This window comes from Bactrocera neohumeralis, chromosome 5 (assembly GCF_024586455.1).
Source record: "Bactrocera neohumeralis isolate Rockhampton chromosome 5, APGP_CSIRO_Bneo_wtdbg2-racon-allhic-juicebox.fasta_v2, whole genome shotgun sequence".
NCBI lineage: Eukaryota > Metazoa > Arthropoda > Insecta > Diptera > Tephritidae > Bactrocera > Bactrocera neohumeralis.
Window position 1 is genome coordinate 64,633,708 of NC_065922.1, and position 18,594 is coordinate 64,652,301.

General features: G+C 37.3%; 1 protein-coding gene and 1 long non-coding RNA gene across 2 annotated transcripts in view; one reads left to right on the forward strand and one right to left on the reverse strand.

Annotated features, from left to right (window-relative positions):
• The window catches only part of LOC126759204 (uncharacterized), a 276,318-nt gene extending 272,536 nt beyond the window's left edge, over positions 1–3,782 (reverse strand). Inside the window, exon 1 of the long non-coding RNA XR_007666979.1 lies at positions 3,629–3,782. This is a non-coding gene — a long non-coding RNA (uncharacterized LOC126759204). The remainder of the gene's footprint in view (positions 1–3,628) is intronic.
• LOC126759173 (la-related protein Larp4B-like) overlaps positions 1–18,594 on the forward strand; it is a 182,379-nt gene that overhangs the window by 152,782 nt on the left and 11,003 nt on the right.

Here is an 18,594-nt window from a genome sequence, read left to right on the forward strand (position 1 = left end):
CACGGCGCATTATCGTGCAACAGGCGCCAGGACCCTGCCTCACGGTATTGTAGTCGAGCACGACGAATGCGTGACAAAAGACGCTTCATAACACCAAGGTAAAACACAGCATTAATCGTTTGGCCAGGTGGGACGAACTCTCGGTGTACAATACGCTCGGAATCGTAAAAACAAATCCGCAGTGTCTTTGTTTTTGACTTCTGAAGACGACCGACTTCTGATCGTCACAGAGGTCCTCACGATCTTCTTGGAATCGCTTAAACCACTCATGCACATTACTGCAGGATAGGCACTGATCATCATAAACTTTCTTCGTCATTTGAAATGTTTCAGTAAACGTTTTCCCAAGTTTAAAACAAAATTTAATATTTGCTCTTTGCATTTTACGACCGATGACCAAAAGCTGCTGTCACTTTTTGATCGATAACATCGATTGTAGTTATCCAATTGCCTTAAAATTTTTAGGAAATGTCAACAAGAGATCAAAATTTTTATTTCATATACCCACCAATAGGTGGCGCCACCAGAAACAGTTATTTTTAAAAAGTTCTGTTTCTTTTGAGACAGACGCAAAGTTAAAGTTTTAATGGTTCGAAATGATTTACCTGAAGTTATACCTTTTAGATAATGAAAAACTCTCTTTGCTCCACTGTTTTTCTTTTTATTGGCTATAATAATATAATATTGGGTAGTCGAAAATGTCTTTTCGTATTTTGTCAATACATGTCGTCCAGTGCTACCAATCGCATTGTATCTTCCCATATAGTGTTGGAAAGGTGAGATTTTAAGCTTCATATAACTAAAAAATTAAATTCGGAGAAGTTGAAAAAAAGTTACACCTGTTTAAAAATGAGTAAAAATAAAAAAGAAATGCGCTCTATTTTAAAATTTTTGTATAAAAAAAGGGACCTACCTACAGCCACCTATGAAATTTGAGAAGTTTACGGAGACGGTGCTATATCAGTCGTGTAGCACAACAATGGTTCGTCCGCTTCCGTTCTGGAAATTTCGAAATTTCGATTTACACTGATAGAATAATGTCTGTAGCGAAGAAATAGCAAAAAGTGGTCGACCAAAATGGTACATATTTGTTTTATTTATTTATTATAAATATAAAAAAATAAGTTGAAGTTGATTAGAAATACGAAAAGACTTTTTCAACTACCCAATATTATCTGATGGGCTGACGAACAGATGTAGGATAAGTTTAGTCTTCAATCCCAATTTTCTATTTGTTTAGAATTATAACCTAAGTTAAGATCTAGTTTTTGACCTTAAATGGCACACCTAGTGCAATATTAAAAAGGTATTTTTTCATATTTCTAGAGGTTATACTTTCAAAAATTACTTACTAAAGTCTTAAATCGATATATGTTCATACATATTGAATACTTTTTACAATCAGATCCATCAGTTTAACTCTAAATGATGTTTTCTCAAAACTTCAATTTACCAATTTGCTTGAGTGATTACTGGGAGAAATGATCCGTTCACTGGCAAAAAAGTACCCGGAAACTCTAAATAAAACGCAGAATACTAAATTATTCATCAAGATTTACATATATACAATATTCCTCGAAACAATTTTTATAAGCACTTTTTGCGAATTCAGCGAATTTTGTTATCTCTTCGATCGACTGAAAACGGGTTCGATGGTGCGGCAATTTCAGTTTCGTGAACAAGAACAAATCATATAGAGCCAAATCTGGTGAATACGGTGATGGTGATGGTTGCTCGAGGGTATTCATTGCATTTTTGGCTTTAAATTTGGTCACAATCGAGGTTCGATGCGATGGTGCATTAACTTCGTGAAAATCCATGAATTGTTCTTCTACAATTCCGGCCGTTTTCGACGGATGTTCTCACGAAAACGCCTCAATAAGCCAAATGTAATTCCTCAATGACCGTCTGTCTCTCTGGAACGAAGTCATAACGCACCAAACCACAAATATCGAAAAAAACAATGCGCATCACCTTGATTTTTGAGCGACTTTGTCGTTTTTTTTTTGGTTTCGGCTCGTTTTTTCCCCTCCGTTCTAATGATTGTTGACTTGTTTGCATGTCAAACTCATAAACCTATGTTAGATCGGTAGTTATAATGCTCTCCATGAATGTGGGATCAGAATTAGCACGGTCCTATTTAAAGCAAAAATCAGATTTAACTCGTTTATACCCAACATATCCACCAAAATCATTCGAACAGAATCGTGAGAAATGTTGAGCTTCCTTTTTATCATTTACCTGACGATTTTAAAGCACCATATCTTTCAACTTTATAATATTTTCATCAGTTAAAGAGGGCGAAGATCGTGAAGAACGAGGCATCTCTTCAACGATCTCACGACCGTATTTGAAGGCTTTAGACCGCTTGTAGGCTTGTGTTTTTGATAAAGTTGAATCATTAAAATTCGCAACGATTCCGCAGTACAAATTTGGTTATTAATACAAAATTTGAGACAAATTCTTTGTTTGATATTTTTATCCGTGGTACTGAGCTGTATTGACTTAAGCAGCTGCTGTAAATAAACGACAGATCACGCTCATATTTGGCATAGTAATTGAGGATAGTTCTGCCAATTAACAAAATACATTTTTTTGAAATATCATTTGCCCGGGAAATATAATTAATAATTTTTATGTCACAATGTACATATATTTGTCTCGTTGGGATTTTGACATAGTGTTATTTAAGCGCTACACCAAAGCAGTGATTAAGCTACGGTTTCAACAATTCTAACTTTAATCTAAGAACTTCTAAGTTACATTTATGGTAAACCATTATTTTTGCTCGGCTTCTTCCTTGAACTCTTTCATACTCCTTAGCTTTTTAACCGATTTGGAATCGGTTTATAAAACTAGAGTAACAAATGAGCTGAAATGGCTGAAGCATGTGTATTATGAGCAACTTTGTCTGGTTTCTTTAATGCGTTTATGACTTTAAGACAAAGTGAATGCTTTTTTAGGAAGAAGCTTTATAATTTAACAATTATTTCTGGGAAAAATTGTACTTTATGGCTTATCCGCGGTGCGAACACCTGCTTGGTGGATTACTAAAAGAGCAGTTGCCTTAAATTGTTGAGCACACGTCACTTAAATACAGTTATGGTTAATTTTACGTTATGGCAAACACTAGCTGCAGTTGTTGCTGGCCTCAGTGTGCATTGAAGAGTTTGCCAATAAAATAATATTTACACGCGAACTTCAACTGCTTGCACAGTGCGTAAGCTCTTGCAACTTTATGACTTCAGTTTATTTATTTGACATATTTTTGCTTTTATTTTAATTTTTATACCCTGAACAAAGTATATTCCGTACGTGCGTACGTCCGTATGTTTATACATGAACTAGTCCTTCAATTTTTGAGATATCGACCTAGAGGGTCCGGCACTCGAAGTTTGGATTCAGTTTGGAAAATTATTTTTATTTATTTTAAAGTACAAAATGTGTGAAAATAACCATAAATGAAATTCTTTTGCTCGATATGACCACCTTTTGCCTTAACTATGGCCTTGAGACGGTTAAAAAACGAATCGCAAGCTGCCCGAATGTGACTTGCCGGTATTTTGGCCCACTCACGGACAATGGCTTTCTTCAGCATCTCGAGACTGGTGTATTTTTTACTTTGGACCTTGCTCTCCAAAATGGCCCAGAGAGAATAATCCATTGGATTCGCATCTGGTGAATTCGAGAGCCATTGTGTGGTCGTAACGAAGTTCGGAACGTTGTTTTCAGCCATTCTTGGTTCACTCGCGCTTTGTGAGACGGTGCTGAGTCTTGTTGAAACGCCCACGGCTGACTTCAAAGCAGCCTCCAGAACACTTTCCCGATAATATGTCGCATTTACTTTGATGAAAACAATTGGAGAGCGCCCATTTGCGGTGACAGCGGCCCAAACCATTATTTGTGGCGGGTGCTGCCTCCTGGTGGCCAACCGATGACTTAGATTCTCGTATGAACGGTCGGTCAAGTAAACCCTATCGTTTTGAGAGTTTACGAATTGCTCAATTGGAAAAATTTTCTCGTCAGAAAACACAATGTCCGGAATTTGACCGCTTTCGGCCAAGCGAAGCAACTGCTACGCTCTCTCAAGTCTTACCTGTTGCTGCTTCGGTGTGAGATCATTGGCCTTTTGGAACTTGTAAGGCTTGACCTTGAGCTCATTTTTCAATATGCGTCGGATGCTGCGGTCGGATATTTTCAGTTCTTTAGCCATTTGATTGGCACTTCGTCGTGGATTTCGCTCAAGTCGCTTCTTCACTTTCCGAACAAACTGAAAGAGACTTCTTGTATGGAAAATGTTTTTATTTCACTTGATATCTTCACGAATTTTGCCACATATTATTATCCAAAGCAACGTAACAATCTCCGAAGGAATTGTTCAGATCGAGCTACTACAACATTTTGCTGCCATAAAGAGCGACCGTTAATAATTAGGTTTAGAAGTTCCCACGACAGTCGGGTCTACGTAACCGGAACGGACCCGGATTTTTATCCGGTCAAGGACTGTCAAGTCGGCAGAATTCTGCCGCTACAACAACAACAACAGGTTTAGAAGGAATCTTTTGTATTTGTGAAGGGTATTATAGCTTTGGTGCAACCGAAGTTAAAGTTTTGTATTATTTTATTTACTTTTTTCATGCTTTCATATTGTTTTTATTTTTATATTTTTGTTTTAAGGTTTTCATATTTTGTTTTTTATTTTTATTTTTACAAGTTATTCTCGTATTTTCGACGTTGTTGTCGTTTGTTGATTCACCGTCTGCGCGCTGAGTGCCACTTGCCGCTGGTGTTCTCGTTGCAACTCGATTGACGTCGTTTGTGTTGCTGTTATTCTTGTGGTTAAGTTGCTTGCTTGTCAACTCGCTTGAATAATGTTTGCTTGACTTATTTGCACAAGTGTTGCCATATTGCAATTTGTAGTACAGCTTTTTTTGTTTTTTTTTTTACTCTTCATATTTTCATATTTTTGTGGCGACACAACACGGCAAATGTTCGTTGCGCTTCTGTTTTGCTGGTACAAAAATCACAAAAAACAACCAGAATTTCTGTGGGTTGGCCGCTTGTTCGCAATAATATCATTGCCACTGTTGTCATTGTGGCCAATTTTTGTGTTGTGTGGCATGTTGTTGTTGTTGTTGTTGTTAGAACTGTTGTTGGTTTATGTTTTGCATGCAATATGCCACAGCAACAATGGCAACTGTTGCTGCAACTGACATTTTACTTGAAAAAGGTTTGTCTAACGCACGCCCACACGCCCACACTTACTCACAGCAAACAGCTGAGCTGGCTCTCCCGCTCTCGTCGCCTTCTGTAACGGTGTAGCACGGTGCTGCGCCTCTTGCCACGCCACGTTTAGCTTTGCTGCTTGACCCATAACCATAACCCCGTGTAACTATTTTCACAGTTTTTCGTTTTCTCATTCTTATTGTTATTGTTGTTTGTTGCCACAAACGCTATTACTGCGGCTAGTTAAGTTTTAGGCTACTCTTTTTATTTATAGCTTGCTTTTCTATTTAAATCTATCATGTTTGGTTGTTGTTGCTATTATTTTTGTTGCTTTGCATTATTGGGTGGCTCCAAGCACGAAAAGACCTTGTGGCAAATATTGTTATTAGTTGCGGCTGGTAGCCGCATGTACATTGCATCATCCGACGCAGCAGCAGCCAACTACCGAACGCTCGCCGTCAGCGCCTGCAAGCGAATTTGAGTTCAAGCCGAACCATAAATCACTGTCTCTGCTATTATTTAATCGGTTTTTCGGTTTTAAGGTAAACGGTATTTTTATTATTGTTACCGTTTTTATTGTTTGCTGATCACGCCCTCAAAGCGCTGCCCTTTGTAATGTAGCGCAAGCGCCTTTGCTTCCATAAGAAACGGGTTTCTAATGAGGCGTCTAATTGGGGCACTCAGATAATGCGAAAATTGGCATGGCATTAATTTAGATACTTAATCGAAAGTAATTAATCATCGATTGAGTAGATTGTAGATTCGAAGCTATATTAGTGAAGAATCCACGAAAGAAAGGATCGACCTTCGAGCTAGTTAGAAAGGGTGATTCATTTCAAAAACTCTTACTTTTTAAAGAAAAAACAAAAAAAATTCAAATTTAATGGGGAATTTTTATTATTATCATTCAAAAGTACATTCTTTGGCATTTATTTTTTGAAGATTATCTTTTTCTACGTCTCACATAGTCCATCCGTTGACTTCAATTTTCGTTGTCTCGTTCGAGCATTTTGACTGGTAACTGGCGAATGATAACCGTGATGTTTTGCTCCAAGGTCTGAATTGAATCGGGATTATCAGCATAGACTTTAGACTTTACATATCAGGAAATAAAGTTTAACTGTGTGATATCACAATATCTTGATGGCCAATCAACCGCCCTATAACGTAAAATTAATTGCTCACCGAAGTATTCTCTCAATAAATCCATTGATTGATGCGATGTGTATGAAATGGCGCCGTCTTGTTGAAACCAATGTTGCCGAGATCATGAGCTTCTATTCCAGGCATTAAATAGTCGGTTATCATGGCGCGTTTACGATCGCCATTGATGGTTACGTTCTCACCGGCATTCTTTTTGAAGAAATATGGATTGATGATTCCATCGGCCCACAAACCACACCAAACCATTGTTTGTTTTGGAATGAAATAGCAGCTCTTGAATCTCTTCAGGTTGCTCTTTGTTCCGTATTCGGCAATTTCTCTTGGTTCAGTAAATGATTTGTTCTTTCGCAGAACTATTCCTTTCTCAAATCCTTTTATATCGAACTTTCCTAGAGACAGTAAACCTAAGACGCATGGGAATTGCTGCCTGTAGGTATTTCAGCAAGAGCTTTCAGTTTCCAAAACAACTCCCTTCATGATTGTCAGCGAAAAAAAATGCCGCTGCTATTTTAAAAAAAGGTACTTGAAGTTCATTTCGTTATAATGTTTATAGCTTGGCTTCATAGAAATGATAGAATTACGATATATTCTCAACGAAAGCTTTTCTCTAAAATAATCTTCTGATGCCGTAAACTTCGGTTTGAACTTTTTTGAAAAAAAAAAAAATTCCATTTAGTTTAACGGAGTTGTATACATGGTTCCACCATCCCACTCATAAATTCCATAAATGTTGATGCTCTCTGGTAGGTTGCTATATATATTTCTTTAATATAAATTGCATATTTATCAACGAAAATGTATTTTTTTTTGTCGATATGCTGTTTTGCAAGGCTCATACGCATAGATCCAATTCGTCATTTGACGATTTTATAAACGTCTTGTGAAGAAAACATCGTATTTTTTCAGCATTTCTTTAAAATCCACTTTTGTTGAGCGATTGTCAAATTTGTGCGATTCGAGAACAAATTTTTCTCAAATGTTTTATATCGAACTTTCCTGGACATAGTAAATGCATGAGATGCTATCTGAAATTACATGACGGTCTTGCATTATAGTTCAGCAAGAGCTTTCGATGTTTTCCACAACTGTTTTTGGACGACTCGGATATTCGTCTTTGAGCGAGCGTCCCCACACGATTGAAGGCTCGTAGTCATGTTTTTTCAAGTGCCGCTAGGATGCTGCTTTAGCCACACAAAGATTTTAGTTCATCGATGCACTCTTGTCGTGATAATCCACGTCGGTTGTGAAAAATGATCTAACGAAAATGTTCACGATATATTTTCGAGATGAATTTTTTAATTCTAAAATAAAACTGATTCACGTAAATGACGGTTTGAGTGATGTTTTGAAAAAAAAATTTCCAATGGAATGTCAGTTGCACCTGGCAACACCATCCCACCAGAATATATATCCGCCGTGTTCAAGCCGTCTGTATCCCATTGCATTACACTTATTCCTAGGTACTGTGCGAGAGTGAAGCTATCTTAGTCGCTTTGACTGTGTTTGACTGTCCAGAAATACTTTGAATCTTTTATCTTTTCTTACGTCTTTAATAAGGAAGGCCTTGAGGAGATTATTCCCAGTTTATGGGCATTTAGTAACTTTTATTGGTAATTACGTCTCTAGGAAAAAGTGACATATGATTATCCTCAACTTTAGTTTATTTGAGTTGAAGAGACTGAAACCCATGTTTCTTCCTTTGTTAAAGTCCTCCTTTTTGTCATCCTTATATTCTTGTTAAAGTGGATGTAATCCTCATATATCGCAAGTAAAAATAAGGAAAAAAAAAAAAAGAATCATCTGAACACTTCCTTCTCGAATGTCCCGTTTTTGCCAAATCAGTGGAAAACTACATTGGAACCGCTACTTTTAGATGTCCAGGAGAAAAAAATATAAAATAACTTTTTAGGTTTGTTATAGGTTCAGGCCGTTTTGCCTAGAACTGGTATCCAACTAAAAGAATTTTGCGTTTGGACTCATAAACTGTACATTATAGTCAAAGTGTGATCCTCACGGAATCCTGAGAGATCAAACATCTAACTTAACCTAACCTAACCTGGCTGCTGCATGAGCCCATATTAGTTCTGAGCACCGCATCCCTCATCTTATAATGAGTGCCTTAACGTGCCTCTTTCCCAGTGCTCGAATAACACTATAATGTGAGGTATTGTCGAATAACTCTTTTACATATTGGAAGGTGCATAGTAATACTACTTCTTTCGCAAAGGCATCCACGATAATATCCTTGAAGCTGAATAACTCTATATAATAGTCTGCCCTATCAAAGTTGGTTAATGAAACATTTCCTCATAACAAATGGTTTATTGTTACCAATGGGCTACAAATTACCAAAATTCAAGAAGTCGTTAACCTTTATTATAAGCAAATTATATAAAGTGGTACAGCTATAGCAAGGCTGTCACTTAAGGGTTAATTTTATAAATATACTGAAACTCTAAACTGTGTTATGCCTTTATTACATAGAGCAATTCTCTGAATTTACCTTTACAAAGTAACACGCATGTTTGCTTATTTTTTTCCATCTCTGTGTGATTTCTTTTTTAGATTTTTGTGTGAGTAATTCATCGACCTTAAGCAGCATATTGATGTTTCAATAAATTAAATTTTTTTGTATGAGGAACAGAGGCTGACAGCTCGTAGCATAACATAACATAGTTGTAACTGTCTATTATTAAAGAAAAATAATAAGTACTCACTCCAAAGAAGCAAGCAAAAAACTTCGATGAAACTCTTCTGTGTTGTTAAACAATCATAACAGAAAAAAACCGATTTGAAAATTGAAATATTCCAACTTGTCGATCAAAACTAGACATATGTACATATTTCTATTTGCGCAGATCAATATGTATTTATACCCGTTCATATTCTAGTTTATAAATCTGTGAGTTGTGCAATGTGTCGGATGATTCGTGATAAATCGTTTGGTAGGTGTCAAAATATGAAGCACTTGAAAGCTAGTTATATGACCGGCAGAAAAGCTTCAACTCAATATTTTTTGTCTGCTTCCTCACACAAGTGTGTGATTATTAAACGCGCTCAAGCTGCTTGAAGCGAGTTAGACGATGAATTGACATTTCTCTTTGATGTTTTTATTTTCGTTGTTTTCACTTTTTCTATTATTTATTTTTTGTTATAAATTTCGCTTCGGGCTGAAATCGCTCGCGGTCACATGTTGTATTGAGATTGAAGGCTTATAAAGCTCATGAATTTTAAAGAAATACAGATGAGATGTGAACTTTTTGGACATAAAAATAGCACATTATAAACTTATTTCGAATTTTTTAGCAAGTACATAGATTACAACTAATCCCCTAAAAAAGTCTTCTGAGTCTTTTTTAAGATTTTATACACTTTGAATTTTTCCAAAAGCTATAAAACAATATTTAATTTTTATGTTTGTTTTATTTTTGAACTTTTAAAAAAGCTTTGGAATAATAGTAATATTCTGAGATGCTTCAAAAGTATTCCCAGCGCTTTTTCATCCCTAAAAATTCTGAGGTTTTGGAAAAGCTTTCAAATAATATTTATATTCCGAAATTGTTTAACGGTATTGTCCTTTTTGAAAACCTTTGAAGTAATATTGAACTTCTTCGGCTGTTTAATAGTATTTTGTTACATGATTACGCTCAATATTACTTTTAAGCTTTCAGGAAAGCTTTAGTAAGTATTTTGAGGGTAATCCCCGACATTACTATTACGGTTTTGGGAAAGCTTCTGAAGTGGTTTAACGGTTTTGCGCTGTTTTATGAAGATCAACCATAGTGATGAGCTTTTGGGAAAGCTTCAAAGTAAAAATTCAATGAAAATCAAAAATCCGATCTCTGTAATAAGAAAGTAACAGAAAGCTTGTTGAGCGAAGTTTCTTTCCTTAACCTTTAACTTTGCGGTGCTACAGAACGAAGATATATAATACAGAGCTTTTCATGGATTTTAGTATGGTACCTATTAAAATTGAAATTATTTGATTTTTCAGCTTGTCACGTTTCATTGCTTAAATTTGATGGAGTTAAGGAGTCTGATATTCCCTCAGCTCTAAGTTCTATATGTAGAGCTTGTGTATTCATTAAGCTTTCATGGTTATTGGTCGGACTTGTGGAATCATATGGTCCTAGAAGTCTTGATCCAAGGCGGAAAGTGTATACTCTTCACTGAAAAGCTTTTTCAAGGATGAAATACAATCTTCCGAAAGAATTTAAAATATATTATTAGGCATTCTCATTGTAGTCTCTCAGCTTTAAGTTCCTCACGAAGAGCTATACACAAGCTCTTAATTGAGCTTTCATGATTATAATAATTCAATAATTATTGATCGGACCTCTAAATTTTTATGGTCCTACAAGTTTTAATCAAATGTGAAAAGTTTATTCTCTTCTCCGAAAAGTTTTTCCAAGATTGAAATATGTACATTCCAATGATCTCTTTAGAGAGAATTTAAAATATATACTTAAGTATTACCTCAACCGTTATACTTGTATGAGCCAAAGCCGTACCTTGTAGTATTGAACTATGAAAACTTTTTAAGAATGAAATATATTGGCATGATCTCCTTAGAGATGTATTGTTTTAACCGTTATATGAACCCAAGTCAACCCCGGTAATAGTATTTAACTCTAGTATGCCAGCCAAAACATTAGCTTGTTTTCAATTTTATAACATATTGTTGTTATATTTGTAATAACAGGTCTGTAAGTATATTTGGTCGCATCCACGCTGCTGCATGCTTCATATTTCACTAAACAAAAGCAATTTATCAAAGCAATACGTGATAACCGAAAGATAAAGATCGCATATAGGCACAAACATACATTCAACTTGGTCACGGCTTTCGCGAGGCTACGTCATTGCGATACGCATCGATCACAAAGCGCGAAAGACCCAGCAAACGACCGCGCGACCAACCAACCCAGTGCGCCAAGCGTTGGTGCGAAGTGAGTAGCACTCGAGATTGGCGCATTGACTGCTCAAATGGGCGAATATGTGCATAAACAACCAGGTCCACTGGCGGACTGCAGAACTACAAAAAAGAAAGAAAAACACGTACAAACAATAGCCGAAATCTAGTTGTAGTCTGAGTGGCTGGCCACTCAACCAACTTGACACCGCACAGGTCCGAACGCCGCTACAAATCTGCGCTACTCACGTTCAAGATAACGCATCGAACGCGTGATTTATGGCCTGTAACTGCCGCAACGTCACAGTGTGCTTGTGTTACAGTCGGGCGTACATAACTCTTTCGGCATATGTACTCAACAGCCTGGTCGGCAGCAATGTTGAGAGGCCATGAAATTGATTTAGATGCGCCATGCCAAGCGCTGCATCATCGCGCTCTGCACTTTGCTGTATTAGTCTTTTATAAAGGTGTGTACCCACTTTGCGTCCCGCCGTTACGTTCATTTCCTTAAGTGCGTTCGTCAGCTGACAAACGCTTTATTTGTTTTATCTTTTTTTTACCTTACTATATCATGGCTTTCTACTTGTTATTTACCTGCAAGCCATCGCTGTCAATCTATCGCTATTGACATTTATCAGCGTTTACATACGATTGCATTACATTTGACATTACGCACACATTGCGCGCCATAAACAAATCACAAATCCCTGATAAATCGCTTACAACTCGCGCAAATATTTGCTTGGCCACGCTAAACTGCTCGTTATATAGCGCGGTGCAGAGTGAAAGAAGCCATCAAATCAATAAAAATGAAGCGCACACTTCAGACTTATTTAATCGTATTAGTGATTCATATTTATAGAGATGTCCATAAGAGGTTACGCTGCTTGCGCGCCCTTGCACAGTGTTTGAAAATGTTCAAGTAGTTGGTAAAAATTATATAAAATAAAAAACGCTGACTTCGGTCTCGAAGCTATGGTATAAAAGTTGCCATATAAGCACTTGTTGCCGAACGTTCAGTTTGTATGGCAGCTATAGTGGTCGGATCTGCACAATTTCTTCGAAGATTATACTTGCTTCCCAAGGCTATATACCATGCCGAATTTCTTGAAGTTATCACGTCAAATAAATAAGTTTCCACACCAGAAATTTTTTGTCGATTGGTCAGTTTTATTGCAACTATAAACTATATTGGTCCGAACTGAACAATTTCTTTCTTTGAAACAATTCTTTCAAATATTATAAGCATATTGAAGTTGGGTATAACTGAAATAATATATTTGCAAACATTTTCTTTATTAAAATATACGTTGTTTGGAAATATTCTTTGGTCGGAAACTTTGTGCCATTTTTTAATCCTGCCTGTTTTATAATAAGTCCAAATTATTAAAGAATAAAATATGTTAGATTTGCTTCCTCACATCTCGTACTATTTAAAGCTTCTTCTTCTTAATTGGCGTAGACACCGCTTACGCGATTATAGCCGAGTTAACAACAGCGCGCCAGTCGTTTCTTCTTTTCGCTACGTGGCGCCAATTGGATACTCCAAGCGTAGCTAGGTCCTTCTTCACCTGGCCTTTCCAACGGAGTGGAGACTGTTTAAAGCATGCTGACAAATAAAAGATGTTTTGAAGTACTTTCCTTCGTCTTATTATTATTCAACACAACCTCTAGAGCATAATCGTAACTTAAAGAAACTTAATTTGCTTTGGAACATAAGATCTTTTCACCACTTACTATTCTTTACCAAGAAAAAAATATATTTTGCAAGGTCAACAGTTTGTCTCTGCGTAACGTGGCTTAGTATGTGGATAATCACAAAAAACTCAAATCCATATTATGCATCATTATAGGAACCAATCCCCTGGCAAGAATAAATTAAAAAAGGAATGGGATTTTACATATGTATATTATAGAGTATAATCTCTTTAGAACGTTGAGTACCTCCATATATGATGGAAATTGTTCCTAAATATTGACACAGTGACTAATTAATCTTTCTAAAAACTCTTCGTTCAAGTAGAGGTATCTCAGTAGTTTTTAAGGTGTAAATAGGAATGATATTTTGGCACCATAAGCTGATGTCAATATCAAAATATATTTCTAGGTCTCGTGGTAAAAGCTTTTCGTACAAAATTATTATGTTTATGGAGAGTCTTATTCTGTGTTTCTTCCAAAAGTCTGTTTCTAACTAATATAGATCTTCTTCTGTCAAATCGCGCAACACTCTGCTCTTTCTGAACTGAGAGAAACCTCTTTCTAATATATCTTCTTCTTCTTAATTGGCGTAGAAACCGCTTAAGCGATTATAGCCGAGTTAACAACAGCGCGCCAGTCGTTTCTTCTTCTCGCTACGTGGCGCCAATTGGATATTCCAAGCGAAGCCAGGTCCTTCTCCACTTGGTCCTTCCAACGGAGTGGAGGTCTTCCTCTTCCTCTGCTTCCCCCGGCGGGTACTGCGTCGAATATTTTCAGAGCTGGAGTGTTTTCGTTCATCCGGACAACATGACCTAGCCAGCGTAGCCGCTGTCTTTTAATTCGCTGAACTATGTCGATGTCGTCGTATATCTCGTACAGCTCATCGTTCCATCGAATGCGGTATTCGCCGTGGCTAACGCGCAAAGGACCATAAATCTTTCGCAGAACTTTTCTCTCGAAAACTCGCAACGTCGACTCATCCGTTGTTGACATCGTCCAAGACTCTGCACCATACAGCAGGACGGGAATTATGAGTGACTTATAGAGTTTGGTTTTTGTTTGTCGAGAGAGGACTTTGCTTCTCAATTGCCTACTCAGTCCGAAGTAGCACCTGTTGGCAAGAGCTATCCTGCGTTGGATTTCTAGGCTGACATTGTTGGTGGTGTTTACGCTGGTTCCAAGATAGACGAAATTATCTACGACTTCAAAGTTATGACTGTCAACAGTGACGTGAGTGCCAAGTCGCGAATGCGACGACTGTTTGTTTGATGACAGGAGATATTTCGTCTTGCCCTCGTTCACTGCCAGACCCATTTTCTGTGCTTCCTTGTCCAGCCTGGAGAAAGCAGAACTAACGGCGCGGGTGTTGAGGCCGATGATATCAATATCATCGGCATACGCCAACAGCTGTACACTCTTATAGAAGATGGTACCTTCTCTATTTATTTTCTCCAAAAGCAGGTTGAAAAAGTCGCACGATAGGGAATCGCCTTGTCTGAAACCTCGTTTGGTATCGAACGGCTCGGAGAGGTCCTTCCCGATCCTGACGGAGCTTTTGGTGTTACTCAACGTCAGTTTACACAGCCGTATTAGTTTTGCGGGGATACCAAATTCAGACATCGCGGCATAAAGGCAGCTCCTTTTCGTGCTGTCGAAAGCAGCTTTGAAATCGACGAAGAGGTGGTGTGTGTCGATTCTCCTTTCACGGGTCTTTTCCAAGATTTGGCGCATGGTGAATATCTGGTCGGTTGTTGATTTTCCAGGTCTGAAGCCACACTGATAAGGTCCAATCAGTTTGTTGACGGTGGGCTTTAATCTTTCACACAATACGCTCGATAGAACCTTATATATCCCACGGTAGTTGGCGCAGATTGTGGGGTCTCCTTTTTTATGGATTGGGCATAGCACACTTAAATTCCAATCGTTGGGCATGCTTTCGTCCGACCATATTTTACAAAGAAGCTGATGCATGCACCTTATCAGTTCTTCGCCGCCGTGTTTGAATAGCTCGGCCGGCAATCCGTCGGCCCCTGCCGCTTTGTTGTTCTTCAGGCGGGCAATTGCTATTCGACTTCTTCATGGTCGGGTAATGGAACGTCTGCTCCATCGTCATCGATTGGGGAATCGGGTTCTCCTTCTCCTGGTGTTGTGCGTTCACTGCTATTCAGCAGGCTGGAGAAGTGTTCCCTCCATAATTTAAGTATGCTCTGGGCATCAGTGACTAGATCACCTTTGGGGGTTCTACAGGAATATATACTCATATAAAATTTATCAGCCATTCCTTCGCTTTTATAATATATATATAGTTATATATAGTTTCTATGCTTATCTTCTACCGATAATTCTATAGCTAAACTATTAATCTTATTTAATAATTACAGTTTAAAGACTAGACATAAATTTCTGCATTTTTTCGTTACTACCTTCACTATCTCTCACACTGTGCTTTGCTTTTGACTTCGGCTTAATTCATCTTGCGGGGGTTTCGATTCATTCGTTGTACTCTTCGTATTTTTCCAGTCATTGTGTCTGGCAATTTACAGTTAACATAAACAAATATTTGATTATGCGATTTTCGCTTTTTATTGTTTCATATCTTTTCAATATCTGGTGCTGCTTTCGAGCAAATCTTAATTTTTAATCCACTTGAGAGTTGTTTTATAGTAACACTTGCTTTGTCATATCCGGCCCGCGGCGGGTTTGATCGCCGATCGTCAATTACGTTCAAGTTGTCTGAGCAGTTGAACTGCTGTTTCGGTAGTTAAATGATAAGGGGTCTTCGTTGCTTTCTGCGAACATATAAACTTGTTTGCTTACTCCAAATATTCGGGATTTTTCAGCAACGTTTCAAGTGTTTGCACAGATAATATTGTGTTAATGAGTGTCTAAATTAAGGTATTGTGGGATTGTCTAAAATAACATTTAGCTGCTTATGGTTTCCATATTTTCACACGATATTTCCGGTGATATGAAAGACTGTTAAAGGTTATTGAATTTGGCTTTAATTGATGACATTTTAAATATGCTTCCAGAACCAGAAAAAATAATTTGGTATTTTAGTAATGTTGTTGCTGTTTGTTGTAGTTGTGTTTAACCATTTGAAGTGGCCATATTTTGAGGAAAAAATCTTTTTATACTCTCGCAACAATGTTGCTAAGGAGAGTATTATAGTTTTGTTCACATAACGGTTGTTTGTAAGTCCTAAAACTAAAAGAGTCAGATATAGGGTTATATATACCAAAGTGATTAGGGTGATGAGTAGAGCTGAAATCCGGATGTCCGTCCGTCCGTCCGTACGTGCAAGCTGTAACTTGAGTAAAAATTGAGATATCGTGATGAAACTTGGTACACGTATTCCTTGGCTCCATGAGAAGGTTAAGTTCGAAGATGGGCAAAATCGGCCAACTGCCACGCCCACAAAATGGCGGAAACCGAAAACCTATAAAGTGTCATAACTAAGCCATAAATAAAGATATTAAAGTGAAATTTGGCACAAAGGATCGCATTAGGGAGGGACATATTTGGAAGTAATTTTTTTGGAAAAGTGGGCGTGGCCCCGCCCCTACTAAGTTTTTTGTACATATCTCGGAAACTATTATAGCTATGTCAACCAAACTCTACAGAGTCGTTTTCTTCAGGTATTTCCATATACAGTTCAAAAATGGAAGAAATCGGATAATAACCACGCCCACCTCCCATACAAAGGTTATGTTCAAAATCACTAAAAGTGCGTTAACCGACTAACAAAAAACGTCAGAAACACTAAATTTTACGGAAGAAGTGGCAGAAGGAAGCTGCACCCAGGCTTTTTTTTAAAAATTGAAAATGGGCGTGGCGCCGCCCACTTATGGACCAAGAAGCATATCTCAGAAGCTACTAGACCGATTTCAATGAAATTCGGTATATAATGTTTTCTTAACACCCTGATGACATGTACGAAATATGGCTGAAATCGGTTCACAACCACGCCTTCTTCCAATATAAAGCTATTTTGAATTCCATCTGATGCCTTCTTTGTATAATACGAGTATAAACATTAGGAACCAATGATGATAGCGGAATAAAACTTTACACAAATACGGTATTTGAAAAATATGTAAATGACGGATAATGAAATCTCGATTATCACTTTACCATGCGAGAGTATAAAATGTTCGGTGACACCCGAACTTAGCCCTTCCTTACTTGTTAAAAATTGAGTTTGCAAAACTTATATGTGACCTGGTCTACGGAAAGGGGGCTTAGGTGTCAAAAAAAAGGAGAACAATTAATGAGATAACGAGAAACTGACGATTATTTTTAACAGCTTTTTCCAGAAAACTAGTTTTCGCACGTTAGCTCCCTTTTCGTAGACCAGGTCACATATAGATTTCACGTCAAAATATTTTCTCACTTGGATCAAAACTGGAAAGCATTTCCCTGAGAAGTAGTAGAAGTCACGTTGAAAATGGCACCTTCGATTACTCTGCCCCGACAAATGTAAATAAATGTACGTTGGGTCGGTTTCATTTTAAGAAAAAACAGAAATGAACGAACGATCAGAAATGACTCTCAAAAAGTTAAACTTCCGGATTTTAATCTTCTATCTCGACCAATATAAATATTCCTTAGATCAGTTCATTATGGAATGTGTGAGAAGATATTAAGCTTCTGGATTTTTTTCTTCCATCCCAAAAATATAGATATTTCTTTGATGTGTTCAATGTAGGAAAAACTTCGGACAATCAGCAATGAGTCACAAAAATTAAGCTTCAATAGTTTTTACCTGAATAAAAGTACACGAGTACATATTTAACTTAGTATATAGTAAATATGAACCAAATGCAAAAGATCAGACTCTGATAATAATTACTAGTGTCAAGAATGTGACCAGTTGACTGATTCCTAAGCAATGCAAGCTCTTTCCAAAGGAAGTACTGTATATTTAAATTTCTGAATATCTCTGGTTCCAGACGGCCCAATCTAAACTAAAAGAAACAAAATATGTACACCTAAGATTCATATTATTATAACTGCCTATTATCTGAACAAGACAACGCCTAAGGCAAATCCTATTATGGTGGGTGGACTGTTCGCGATTAGTCGACAATTCTTCTGGGAGTTAGGTGGCTATGATGAGGGCTTAGATATCTGGGACGCTGAACAGTATGAGCTCAGCTAAAAAATTTCAAAGCTCATTTAAAGCTCAATTATATAAGCTATTTTCGAGTAACCACCTCTCTACACTCTCTCCTTCACTCACTTGTTTCACTTCTATGTCTACTGTCCCCATTTCTCTTTTTACCCATCTCTATTTCTTTTTTTCTAGTTGCCCTACTCTATCTCTATCTCCACCTCTCTTTCTATTTGCTGTCTCTTCAGTAAATTTGTATGAACTCTTGGTGTTCCTTACTGTTTGGTTTACGCGGTTTGCTTGTTCGATTCGACAGTCACAAAATTTGAGTATATTTTTAGATTTCTTTAACAATCGATCTGATTCTGTATTCTTTTCTTTTAAATCCAATGGAACCTAGTGTCTGTTGGATAACTATTATCATAAATTCAAAAAATAAGAAGCTTCAAAACTCCTCCGGTTGCGAGAGCATTTATCGGAC